The sequence below is a fragment of the Prinia subflava genome, chromosome 1 (assembly GCF_021018805.1).
Source record: "Prinia subflava isolate CZ2003 ecotype Zambia chromosome 1, Cam_Psub_1.2, whole genome shotgun sequence".
Classification (NCBI taxonomy): Eukaryota; Metazoa; Chordata; class Aves; order Passeriformes; family Cisticolidae; genus Prinia; species Prinia subflava.
In genome coordinates, this window is record NC_086247.1 from 137,268,142 (window position 1) to 137,281,880 (window position 13,739).

Below are 13,739 nucleotides of genomic sequence, written 5' to 3' on the forward strand. Positions count from 1 at the left end.
CTGTACATCTAGAAAATAAATCTAGTTTCAGAATAATAGATAGTAAGTAAGCCCATGCTAATCCATGGTTGTAGTGGGAATTCTTCCTGGAGATGCTGAAGGCATAACTCCCTCACTCCATGGGGGCAGGACACGTAAGGCTCAGGACAACCTCCTAGTCCCATCCTCATGGCCCCTTCAGCACGTGAAACAGATTCACCCTTTTGTTTCTCAGCCCTCTAAGGAGACTGATTACACTCAGATGGTAGATGGCTTTTTGAAAATAAGAAAACAGAAGTTGAATAGACATGCACCAACACTCTGGCGGGGAAAAATGTTTCCTTTCTGTGCCAGTCCTTCATTGTCCTAGCAGGTAAATGCACTGCCTGCCAAGGAGATCTACACTTTGCACGTAGACAGAAATACAGAAATCTTCACCACTGGGTTCCAGGGAAGGCAACCCAGACTTGAAAAATCTAATCATGGTCAGACCTTAGATTCATGTCTTTCCATTCCTTTCAAAAAGAAAGAATACATCTGTGTTTCTTGGAAAGTTGTGCAGTGTTTTGCATCATCCACAGTCTCAAAGAAGCCCAAACCCTGGCAAGGGGAGCGTTGCACAGCCCCAGGATGTGGCTCAGCAGAGAAGCCCAGCCCAAGGCTGCTCCTCCCTGAGCTCTCTGCTCCAGTGCTCTGGGGGTACGAGCATTCTGATGCTACCAGACAACCCTTTCTGGAAAATCTTGGATGCAATAAAGTAACCACTGCCTATTCCTGGGGGTCAGCTATGAAAGGCAGGAAGCTCTATGCCCTCTTTTTCTTTTGCAAACTGTGCACCCGTGGATTAGCTAAGCTGCAGTCATGACCTGAACTCCATGGGCATGAACTCCAACAGTCTGACCTGAGCTCATGGTCAAACTGGCCTCCTCCATGGTCCTGACTGAACTCCATGCTAGGTTAGCAAAGATAAATGGAATTTTCTTTAGTTCAAGGGAAATCATGTGGCTTGGTAGCCTGTTTTAAGAGAAAGAAAAATTTGATCTCATTGATTCCTTGTGCCCCAATGACTTAAAAATATCAGACTTTCCAGGTGGGTCCCACTTTCTTAGGAGTCAGAGTGTGCTGTGATTCTCTCCTCCCTCCTAATTACAGCAGAGCTTAAAATATTGATACTGATGGCTTTCTATATGTATAACTTATTTGTGTGATTTTTTGCAAGGTTAGAAGAGTATTTGACAGCTCACAGGGGGAAGTACCTCTGTCATTCTGTGGCTGCCCATGTTGCCAGCAACCATTTGCTCACCAAACAGACAGGATTGCCTCTTGTAGAAAAGAAAGTCAGACAGTGCAGCGTAGAAAGAAGCTCCACAGCATTTCCCCAGCACTTGGCCTTTAGGACTCCCTGAGTGATCAGTACATATCCATTTGTTTAACACTGGGGAAGATACAATCCTCCTTTATGGTCACCCTAATGCTGCTTTTCTAGGCTGATGCATTATGTCAAAGTCAGGCAGCTTCACATGGCAGCACTTTGGCTCTTTCTGATAGAGTTTTTGTCTCCTCCATCTTGGCAGCTCAAAAAATCAGCTCCATTTAATTTGAAATAAAGACAATGGATGTCAACACTAAAAATTTCCAGTCTTTGAGAGGAGGAGAAGGAGTCAAGCAGCTGCCACGTGTACAAGCCTTCTGTGAGGGCTTTTCTCAGACTCAGCAGGGAAAATGAGATTCGGGCAGACTGTGTAATCAGTGATTCTTTCCAGCTCCTGAAAAAGGGCAAATAGACTTAAACATCCAAATTAAAAAATGCAGCTGAACGAGCTGTGAAATACAGTACCTACAAAACTGGTCTGGTTTGAGCTGTGCTCTTTGCAGAGAATGTGACTCCTGTGCATGAATAGCTGTGAGGAGAAAAGAAAGAAAATAGAAGAGAGCTGTGCAAAATAAATATTACTTTACTTCTTTACTTCTTTTAAGAGTAAGATATCTCTAGGCTCATCTAGAGCTCATCTCTGGAGCTTGTAATAGAGGGGTATTATTTTTTGTAAATGAAAATGTCAGATGTCCAATGTACAGGTTTGTGAGTTTAATAGAAATGGTTTCTGTTGTGATGATAAGCTTTATATTCTAGTCACGATGCATCAGCAGTTTATTCTGGAGTTCATTCTGAGGAGGTAATGACTAGGAAAATGACAAAGAAAACTGTTACTGACCATTAGTGAGCAATCACTCTGTCATATTACCAAGATAATTTAGATAAATATGGGGTTTAGCTGTCTCCAAGGGAGACAGGATGCTGATATCTTAGATAGTGCTGCTTTTTAAAGCTTTTCCATTTGATGAATATATATTTTCGCCTCAAAGACACGGACTAGTTTCCCATATCTTCCTGATGGAAATAGTAATAGCTCATTTCAGTGCTGTCATCTTTGCTCAGTTGTGTAAAGCAGGAAACTACAGAGTTTTGCAGCAAATATGGAAAGCTCTGTTTGGAAACATAAGGTATTTAATAAATGAATGTAGAGTATACCATGTTTTTCTTCAATTGGCTTCTATTATTTTAGCAGCTGCTAATTATGCAGTGTTGATATTTAGAGAAAGAGTAACAGATTTATCTGTTCCATCTGGATAATCAGGCTTTTAGAGCATGTCCTTCTACCAACATCGGACTTTACTATTCCTGTTTCTTTTTTTTTTGATCCTGAGGCCATATCAGGTTAAATTAAAATACACAAATTTCAGTCGAGATAACTAGACAATTTTGTTCTATCTTTTGAAAGTAGTTTCACTGTAGTCACCACTTGTGTAAGAAGCCTTACAAGGAGGTGCATTGGATCAGCTGGATATTAAGATTTGGATTCATAAAACACAGTCCAAAGACTTTCAAGATCCATCTGCCAACACCAGGTTTAGGCACCCTGTATAATATGGGTGTTGTTGTACATCAAATATCCCATCTTTCTCCAAAAACATGTATTTTTGCAGGAAGGTTTTGCAGCAGCCAGATGATTGCTCAGGTGTAAAATCAGATATTCAGGTGCAGGGGACACAGAAAAGCAGCATTTGCACTTTGTAGATGCAGTTGCACTATACATGTGCGAGGCAATCCTGCCCAGCACGTGGACGTTCTGTGAAGCCACTGTTGGAAAGAATTCAGTCACCATTGTACCCACAATCTCCATATGTCCATGAACAGCCCCAAAATGGATGTGCTACATGTCACGCTTGGCACGAGCCACTCAGCTCCTGTTCTGTAATCTGAGCTTTCATCTTTAAATTGACTCTGCATTCTTGAGCGTTTTCGAAGTGTTGAGATCTACCTGGAGTGGAAAATATCCAGAGCCAGGACCAGAAGGAGGTGCAAATCACTCTTATTCCAAGGACATCAACTCTCCAGGCACAAATGACAACATGTATCTTCAACTTCAGTAGTCTTTTAACAAGGGATCAAACCAAACAAAGGGCACAAGAGTCTCAAGAATTGATGTTGCAATAGACTCAGGATCAGACCCTACTACTCCTGAACTTGTGGTCAATTCTTTCCTTGCAGCATGATGCTTTTGCATCAGTTTAAGTGGCACAGCTGTTGAATATTAGAAGGTAAAAATTAAGTCAATGGATGGGATGTGATGGAGCTGAAAGGACAGAACTGGCACGGGGGGTTGTCAGATGGGTGGGCTGGAGACAGACTACCATGTCTTGGAGTTTGATGGGACAGAAATGATACCTGTACAATGTACCTGGTTTAATTTGGGATGTGGAATAAACTGCTACAGGCTTCCTGTGGGGCTGAGACCTTACGGAGCCCTGCCAATCCATGAGAATAATCAGCAGCCTTGACTGCAGTCCCCATTCACACAGTCCCCTGGAGCAGAGAGCCTTTGCTCTCCAAAAACTTCATTATTTTTTGCAGACTTAAGTCATGATTTCTGAACCCTTAGTGTCAGCACTGCTGGGTGAGAGCAGATACAACCAGTCAAACTAAACATATACTCAGTAAAATAGTGAACTAATTTTGGGTATTTGAGGGCAAGTAATTCCTTTCTGTTGCACTCACCCTGCCTGGTGGGAGGCAGTTCCTCTGCCTGCAGGCAAAAATGAGCCAATGAAAGCAAAATTAATAAAGGCTAAATTTTCACCATTAACATATCATTGATGTAATTCATTCAATTTACTTACTCTGTTGTTTTATTTTACTCAGGCCAGACTTCCCTCTTTTTTTCAACCTATTTTTAGCACAGCAGAAGTCATCTTGGATGCTGTGGCTATTTCCATAGCAACAGGCTGTTCTAAATCTTGATTAGGATTTCTTGGCAGTGCTGTTCTCTCGATGTCTGCTTTTTGAACAAGGAAGCTTTAGTCAAGCACAAACCTTTAAAGAAGACATACACCAAGAAAACAACTGTAGGGAGATATAATTATTTTCTGGAAAAGAACACCAGAATTTAGTAGAATGTGTTTTTTATAGGATTTTTGAACACAGAACTGTGAGATAACATATCCTAAACATACCACACAGTATGTGGTTCCAGAAGATGAGTAAAAACATCAGCCTCAGGAGAACTCTTGTTTCTTCATATTTAATCCACTTGCCCTTCCCCCAAATGGTGTCACAATGCTTTGTGTCTTTCTGTACAATGAATTTTGCAGCGTTCAGGTTCCTCTTTTGAGTCAGATGTGTTTTCACCAAGGCTATCTGGCTTCTAACCAGGGAGATGGACCACAGGGAGATGATATGCTTCTGAAGTCACTAAGCAGGCATTTAATTTTGTTTGTTTTCTCCCATCTCTACTTTTCTGAATACTGCAGCTTCTATGTGTTTAGATCACTGGAAGAACAGTTCTGAAAGGGGCTAGAGGAAGGATATATACTTGTTGTGTATACTTGTAAAAAACTTGTGACTAAAGTTGCTGATGAACTGGCATGATCTCTGTAACACTGTGTAAATGTTTCAGGAGCTTTCAGATTAATCTAATTAATCCTAAGAAATAACAGAAGGAATAACAAAGCCCCAGTGCACTTTCTACAAACAGTAGCATAAAGGCCAGCAATTATTTCATTTGGTTATCTTATATAAGCAATTTTTTTTTATTTATCCTAGCTGGTAAGTTAATATGAGCATGATGGTCCTCCAGATTCCAATCAGGTTTGTGCTGGCAGAGTAGAGCTGCAGAGCTGGGTCAGTTATAAAATACCACTTTTGACCTCTTTGTCAGGCTGAACACTGCAGGTTGACCTCACGGAAAGTCCCTCTTTGGTAAGTCTGATGATTGGTCTAAGTGTTCAAGCCTACCACAGATGGACAGAACATATAGATTTGCATCTCCCAGACAGACCTCAGTGGGACAGCAACTGCTACAGGATCCACTACTGCATGGTAAGACATTTGTCATTTTACTACTTTTTCAATCCTTTCTTATATTTGTATCTAAATAATTACTGTAAAATGTGGGAAAGTGTATTTATTGTTCAACACTTTTCTGACAAGAGTGGCAGTAGTGGCCAGATCACAACCACAGACAGCCCAGGGCCTTGCCCTGAGCAGTACCCAGCAGCTAGAGAGCAGTAAAAGCACAGGGCAAGCTTGGAACAAAGCCTTCCATCTCTACCATTCCACCTCTGACACTTCTTGAGAGAGAAATAAATATATATTTCATTTTTGTCAGTGGATTTTTCTTCATGGAAATTGTCTCATTGGTCCTGTGGAAATGTCATTTAGAAGTCATAATTCTGCAGCAAGGAATAACAGTTTTACTCTACCTCATGAGTTAAAAGAACCCTTATTAGATTTGTTTTGGGCCTACAAATTTTTCCTCTGAAGTCCATCTACTCTTTCCTCACGGCTATGTTCACTTTGTCTAGGATATTTGTGCTGTTAGAGAGTAACCCTTTCCTTTATTATTTAGCAAATGCATTCTAGTGTAATTAATGGAAGTGGCACTATATCCATAACCATCCTATTTCCCCCCCTCTAAACTTCTCCCAGTTCCATTATGTTCCCTGAGGGTAGAAATCTGTGGACCAGAACTACCTAAACAAGAGAAATTCAAATACATCATGCTTTGCTACAGAGGAACAACCATGTTTGCTGGTCTGTTCTCTGTTCTTTTCTTGTAATTCCACATGTTTGGTGCATTTCTTTGACTGCTGAACTTTGAGTTTGCAATTTTAATGTGGTACTTATAGCCCAGGTTTTTGCTTGTTAGGTCAAACAAGTTTCCATTGTGCTTTATATTTAGCTGAATTTGACTTAATTTCTTATTTCTTTTTCCCAGTCCATCACCACTTTCAGGTTCTTCTACTGCTCTTAACAATCAGCTCTAGCTTTTTCTTTCTAAATAACTGTGTCATCAGCAGACCGCATCACCACCCTGCTCATTCCAGGTTATGATTATGCTGCACCATTCAGACCCCACTCTTAATTACCTCCACTGTTAAAACTGGTCACTTATTCTCTTTTTTGTACCTTGAAACCAATGAACATGTTCAGGCCAGAGCCATCTTTCTTCCTCCCTTGCAGCTGAACTACTTTGACAAGCCCATTGTCCAGTAGTTGTCCAAGAATATTTGGGTGTCTAAACACATGACAGCATGTATGTTGATGATTGATGATCTACTGATGCTGTCTGGAAATTATCTGATCTTATCTTGATAAGTTGTGGCAGCTTGCTCTGTCCATATTTACACCATAACTTTGCTCCCTGGTTCTTCATTACATTTTTGCACATGTATTTGTAACTTGTAATTTGTATTTGTCCAATGTCTCACAACCAAGACCTGGAGCACAGGTGGGTTGGGGCACGTGCCCTGCAAGAGCACTGAAGGTAAAACAACATGAGCATTGCCAGGGCTCTCATTTCACACCTTTCTCATTTTTGAAAGTGCTTCTAACTTGTGCTTTCATGAACAGTACGGATACAGTTCCTAACACACACTTGTTCATTGTTGACAGCTGGATAAGTTACTTAATGAATATGGCAATTGTCATGTTGAAAAAAGGAAAAAGGTGTCCCGTTTGTAGACACCCTCACAGCCACCCCTGCAGACACCCTTACAGACAGCCCTGCAGCTTTGTATGCCCCAGCCTCCCCACAGCCACACACAGCCAAACAGGCAGCGTGTTTTAATATGGCAGGAGGGAAAACACAGACTGAAACAACAAAAAACCACTGCCAGTCAAGTCACCCTCCAAGCTGTTACACTTCCCTGAAATGGTGATGCTCTTACACAGCCTAGGGAGATTTTTAAATTGCTGTTTCTCACAATACCTTTATTTAGGATGTGGATACCTGATAGCAGAGAGGGACAGACTGTGCTGATGGCAAAATGTGGGCTGTCCACTGGCAGCTGGGGAGAGACAGGACACAGAGTTTCAAGTTAAAAAGTACAGTCTTTATTTTCTTCTATTTTTAATGGCGAAAACAATTTGATGTTATATATAGTAAAAGACACTACAGTGTTATTTTGGTTTTCTGTCAACACACATTCCCCCCACAAAATCTTTATTTTACAAAAACAGGAGGAAAAAATTCAGCCTTCTGTCACAGTTTTCTAACATTTTGTAGTCAGCTGCTTGAGCTTGAAATGTATATGTCAGCCCTTTTTTGAGCAGGGATTTCAGTATATCACAGCCAGTGTTTATATTCTTGTATTGGTCTATTTGGGGATAGAAAATCTACATTGGCTATATGAAGTAAAAAGATATGTGGGAAGTAAATGAGTTCCTGTTCTTGCTGAATCATGCATAAGATAAGGTCACAACAAGACAAAATAGGATCACTTTCAGATAAAATATATGTAATAATATCAGTAGAGTTTTTCTTTAATTAAAGATATCTTCTAGAGGAATTAAGCAATGTTATGAAAGTGATTTCCAAATATAGTTGCAAGATAACCTTTACTGCACTGCTTTTATGGCTATCAATTAAAATACACATGCCCATGAAATTTAATATGTCAGTGTTAATAGCTTTGTAAATCTTAATGTTCTTCCATCTGTAGTTCAAGAGGTAAATTCATGGCAAAAAAGAGGACATACTCCTTCCTGCAAGGGAGTATCTGGTACTCCACAGTCGTGCCTGGTGTAAACAAACATAAGCTTTTTACACATACTACGTACACATATGCATGCAAATACATAAAAACAAGTTTATCAAAATCTTGGTTCTCTTTTAAATGTGCTGCTCCCGTGATGCTCTTGTTGAATTAGAGGATGAATTCTGTTATTTGGAGGAATGTGATTTCAATACTCATCACATTTTCCTTTAGCCATAAGTTCAGCATAAACTAGACAGACATGCATTCTTGATAGCTAGTCCACTGGAAACAAGACAGAGAAATTAATACAGAAATATATGTCATTATTTGCTTAGGTTTATATTCAAAAGACAGAGTCCTGAGCAAACCAAGCTATTGTTTTTGGAGGACTGCTCTGTGCCCAGAGAAGTTTTGATGGTTTTGATCCCAATTATATCCTTTTGCCTGCCCTGAGCATTTCAGCCCCTAGGGGTTAAGTGTGGCCTCTTAACCCCACACATTTCAGATGGGTCTGGCCTAAATCAGCCTTGCCAGAGCTGCTTTTGTCCATTGTGTTCACTGATAGAAGAGTCTCAGATGATGGTGTGCTCCTGTGCTTCCTTAATAAGTGCCCCTGTCTCAATTTACCCAAGGAAATCAGCATAAATTTTCCCAAACTGTCAAAACGTAATCCTAAAAAGGACCTCTTTGGCAAAACTTTAGGAAAATTCAGCATGTACCAGAAAATATGCTTTGTGAGGCAGACACAATGTAGCAGGTTTAGCTATATTGTTTTGCTCCCCAGTAAACTTTTATTATTGTGTTATGGTAACCTGGTGTGCAGGTTTGAGGTGGGGTGGAGTTAATTTTCTTCACAGCAGCTGGTACAGGACTGTGTTTTAGATTTGTGCTGAACACAGAGTTGATAATAGAGAGATGTTTTTGTTATTGCTGAGCAGGGGTTACACAGAGCCAAGGCCTTTTCTACTTTTTTCTATGGGCACATTGGCAAGGAAATTGGGGCTGAATGGGAAGATGGGAGGAGACACAGCTGGGACAGGTGACCCACACTGACCAAAGGGATATTACAAACCATATGACATCATGCTCAGTACATAAAGCTGTCAGGAAGAAGGAGGGAGAGGGGGACATTTGAAATTATAGCATTTTTGTTCCCAAGTAACCATTGCACATGATGGGGTCCTGCTGTCCTCGAGATGGCTGAACACTTGTCTGCCCATGGGAAGAAGTGAATTCATTCCTTGTTTTCTTTGTTTGTGTGCACAGGTTTTACTTTCCCTATTAAAGTGTCTTTATGCCAACCCCCGAGTTTTGTAGGTTTTACCCTTCCAATCCTCTCCCCAGTCGCTGGTGGGGGAGTGAGCGAGCAGCTGTGTGTGGGTGGTGGTGGGGTTAAACCACAACACCTGGATAGGACAATACAGCCTCTTTATGCTCAGTGATCCCATGCATTTAACTAATTTTGCTTTCAAAATGCTGGTGAGGACATTTGTTCTCCAAGACTTGTGTCATGGACATGCTATAGCCTCAATTAAAGCAATATACAATATTCAACCATTATCAAACTTGTTTGAAGTTTGGTGAGCTGCTGAACATCACAGTCATAAATTTTATGGGAACATTTCTCCAGAATAATGCAGATACCTCAGGTAAATGCTGCCACTGTTATGACAGAATCTTTAATACTTACAGAGCCTTAGCAGATTTATTACTAAGTTTTCTTCCCTCAAATCTTCTCAGTTTACTGTATGTGACAAATATAAACCCAGAAGACTGACCCTTCATAAATGCCAAACAAATATAAAAACATTGCAGTGCTTTTTGCAAACATAGCAGTCACTCATCTCCCAAGGCTGCAAGTTTTTGATTTAAGTTAATGCAGCCTTTCCTGCTTCCTGTTCTCTGTCTCCTTTGCCAGGTTTAGGATTGTGTCAAGCCCCAAGTGAGTGTGCTCTGCTTGTCCTACTCTCCAAAAATCATCTGCTTCACTTCAATGGGAACAGACTATTCGTCTTTCGTGCAGTTATCCTGCTTCCTTCAGAAGGTGCCTGGCACATCACAATATACCTTCACAGGCAATAGTGAACTAAGAGGATGTGACTTCTTTCATTTTACATGCTAAGCTCAGACCTCAGGTACTTTCTTTGGGTGTATGGTTTTCAGAGTTTCTCTCCAATTGTAAGAAATTACTTTCTACCAAACCAAAATCTCAGCAAATTATGTCCAGCCTTTAGTTTTATAGGATACCCCAATTCAACAAAATGTTCACACCAAATTTAGTCCTAAAGTTGGTCCCCTTCAGTCTGATGGAAATGTAAAGTGCTGATGGAACATATTTCATAATAAAACATGACACAAATCAACCTGTTCAGTGTCATGTTCGACTTCTGGATTCTGATCTCCCAGATGGCATTGATTACTCTGCATCTAGCAATTTAGTATAAATCTTGCTGACATTCTGGGGTCTCCATAGATAGAGATATCAATGCTCTAATTTATTAGACTGACATTTTCTTCTGCTATGAAACAAAAAGCAAAGGAAGAATTGAATGCCAGTGTTCATCAGAACAGTTATTTCTGATTCAGTCATTGACTATCCAGAGCATAAATATAGTTGCTTCATGTAGGAGCAAGATGTATTGCTTTTAGCTTTGCATTTAGGGAACAAATCATTCAAATCCCATTGCATTTAATTTTACCATAGGGAAAAACTTAATGTGACTTATGAATAAAATCATTATAATCATGATTATTGAGCAAGATGAGAATAAAGTTTGCCAGGAAATGAGCAATTTAATTCCTTGGCTTCATATTCTATTTACTGAATAATAATGTCATTTGGAAAACAAATGAAGACTAAGAATAGCCTTGCTAAAGAGAAGACAAGAACTGCTATTTAGCAACATTTTCTTTCAGGTTGTTATAAATAATAGTCCATATGTTTCAGCATTTCTAGTGTTGTAAATATTTTTCTTTTTACATAACTGACTTAAACCATATGTCCTAGAGATTAGCCAGATCCTGCTGTCATCTCCAAACTGATTAAGTCAAAGTCCATATCAGTATCACACTACTGGCCATGAGAATCACAAGATGTGATTTTTCCTCCTCCTTGAGGACCCAGTGCTGATTAGTATCAGAGTCAAGGCTTCTCCTGGACTGGGGCATTTCTTTGCTATGCTAGGGCCTGTGTGCCCACATCACCACTGTGGTTTGACCATGAGACTGCAGTTTAGGCAAATCATCACCACCTATCATGCAGGGTAATCTGTGAGGCTGCAAAGTGTCTCCCTTTCGGGTGAAACAGAGCAGAAGCTGGGCTCTGCTAGAAACACCTCAGGTGCTTTGATCAGCCCTTGGTATTTGGAGACTGCCCAAAGTGGCCACCAGCCGTGGGCAGCGTGGAAATCTGGCCCTCAGCACCCACTGCTTCTGTTGTGCCACTCTTTTGCCAACAAAGAGAGAAGTTATCTACTCATTCCTCATGTCAGGAAAATTATACTAGATGAGAAACTGAAGATATTTTGAGATGTAACTGGTAGGAGTCACAGAACTAACAGACCAGTCTATTGTAAGGGCAGGAAGAAACTGCTGTGCTTGATGTTGTATATTGCAAAGGAGAAGGATCCCTCACATCCTTAACATCTGAACTAACCAGTCATAACACCTGCAAAAGCTGGAGGAAGCAGCACACATATTTCAAAAAGAAACCCAAGATTTTACATTTTCAGGTGGTGGCAGCAAGGACACTTTATATGGAAAGATTTGTTCCATGGCTTGTTACTCCCTCCACCTAAAAAAGGTTTGATTTCCAAACTGCTCAGTTTGCTGAGCTTCAGCTGCTCACTTTTGCATCTGTGCAGCAGTCAGCTCACCCTGGATTGCTGCAGGGCTGTTTTGTTGAGGCTGCCCCATCCATATCCAACCAATGCCTCGTCCAGCTCCTCTCCACAGCCCCCAGCCATGTTCGTACATGGGTTGTTGCTGCACTCCCATGGGGCGTTTGCTGTCCCTGCCACAAGCAACATGTGAGGTTTTTGAGGAGAAGGGAAGTAGTCTGAGGATTAAGCTCCTTTCCCTGAGCACCCTTGCAGCAAGAGCAAGGGCAATGCATTATCTCTGGAGGAGACTAACAATCCTTGAGGCACTGTTGGTCTAGACATCCTGACAAAAGCAGTGCATGTAGTAAAGAAATTTTTTTACAGGTGCTACCACCAAGTTCCGAGACGTGGGCATAGACTCAGACCCATCTCAGCTTTGGAACTGAGCACTGTCTCTGTGAGGAGCTGCTGCCTAAAGTGAATAATCCCTCTGGACTCCATCATCAGCATCCACAGGTATTTATAGTTTAAAGTAAAGGCCAGTTCTGTATCCAAGTGATTAAAAAACCCCAAAACATGAGTTCGACAATTGCATGTTATATTGGTTTAAAAAATTGTGTCTTACTTGACATTTTCTCCCATAAGGTGGCCTTTGAATGAGGAGGGGGATATGGAGGGAGGACAGTGTCATTCTCATGCCCTGTCTTTCAAAACTTGTATCCAAATAAGGTTAAATTGCATAATCCCACCCAGGACAATTGCTTGGATTCTAATAAAACATGTAAATATGGTAAGGATTAAGATCCTCTTGTCAATAAAGAACTTGAATCTTTAAAAGTTCACACTAAACCAGTGGGAATATCTCCTGACAAAGGCTTTCCAGTCTGGCAGGATGCCATGACTGTGGCTTTGCAGTGGAAATCAGGTGAAGAGACAAGATGCTGTTCTGCTGTTCTGTCTGCATCCTCCTGTACACATAATAATGTCAATTAGCTGAAGGGATTGCAAGGCTTTCACTGCTACTGTGCACTCATTTCAGTTCTGCAGGCACATCTGGCAGGGTCACACCTCACTAACACTAAATGGTAGCATATAAATAGGTGAGAAACAAATGGAGGGAATATTGTTAGCCAATATGAAACTGCATCAGTCATGTTAAGACAGTTTTAAATTAATAGCTATTACCATTTTAATTAGAAAGATGCATACCATTATTAGTATCTAGCCAAAAAATGTAAATAGTTCATCACCAGGAATATGCCATGCCAGTTGATTTTGTCTAGTATCACTGAATTAAGTCATAACTCTGAATTGCTTTAATGGGAAGTAGCCCCATTTTTGTAATATATTTGTATTTCAAGAGGTGGTTTTAATCCTTTTTATATGTTCGGGAGAATGTGGGATATTTTTTTTTTTCTGTTCTATTGTATGTTGCAAAAAACCAAACATATTTGTCTTTTTATAAACAGGATTATGCTAATGCTGACCAAAGACTTTGTGAAACCAAAAAGTATACAGCAACTATTTCAGCTCTTTTGTGAAAACTTAAAAAAATACAAAGCTCATGGGTCTCTACATCCAGTAGGTGCTGCTGAATTTCCACAGACTACAGACTATAGCTGAGAAATGAGCTCTTCCATGCAAGTAAGTTGCTTCCCAAATTCAGTATAACATTAGTGCCACTTAGCTGCTAGCAAGATTGAAACTCTTCAGTATCACTGGGATCAGTGAACTGGCTCTTTATGAATGATTGTGTTTTACTAAATTATAAAGAAGCAATTTAAGCATAAGTTTGTCAGGGAAATGCATCAGAATTTTATGGTGGTGATGCCTGGCTTTGGGGGAGTCACATAGTTAAATCAGAGGAATAAACACACCTCAGCTGACTGTAAATGCAAAGCA

The 13,739-nt window shown here is 40.4% G+C and overlaps 1 long non-coding RNA gene across 1 annotated transcript; it reads left to right on the plus strand.

Moving 5' to 3' along the window:
• Window positions 1–9,934: 9,934 nt before the first annotated feature.
• LOC134563182 (uncharacterized) lies at window positions 9,935–13,440 on the plus strand. Its single transcript, XR_010083333.1, has 3 exons — window positions 9,935–10,151; window positions 12,222–12,353; window positions 13,307–13,440. It is a non-coding gene; the product is annotated as an uncharacterized LOC134563182 (long non-coding RNA).
• Window positions 13,441–13,739: the final 299 nt, after the last annotated feature.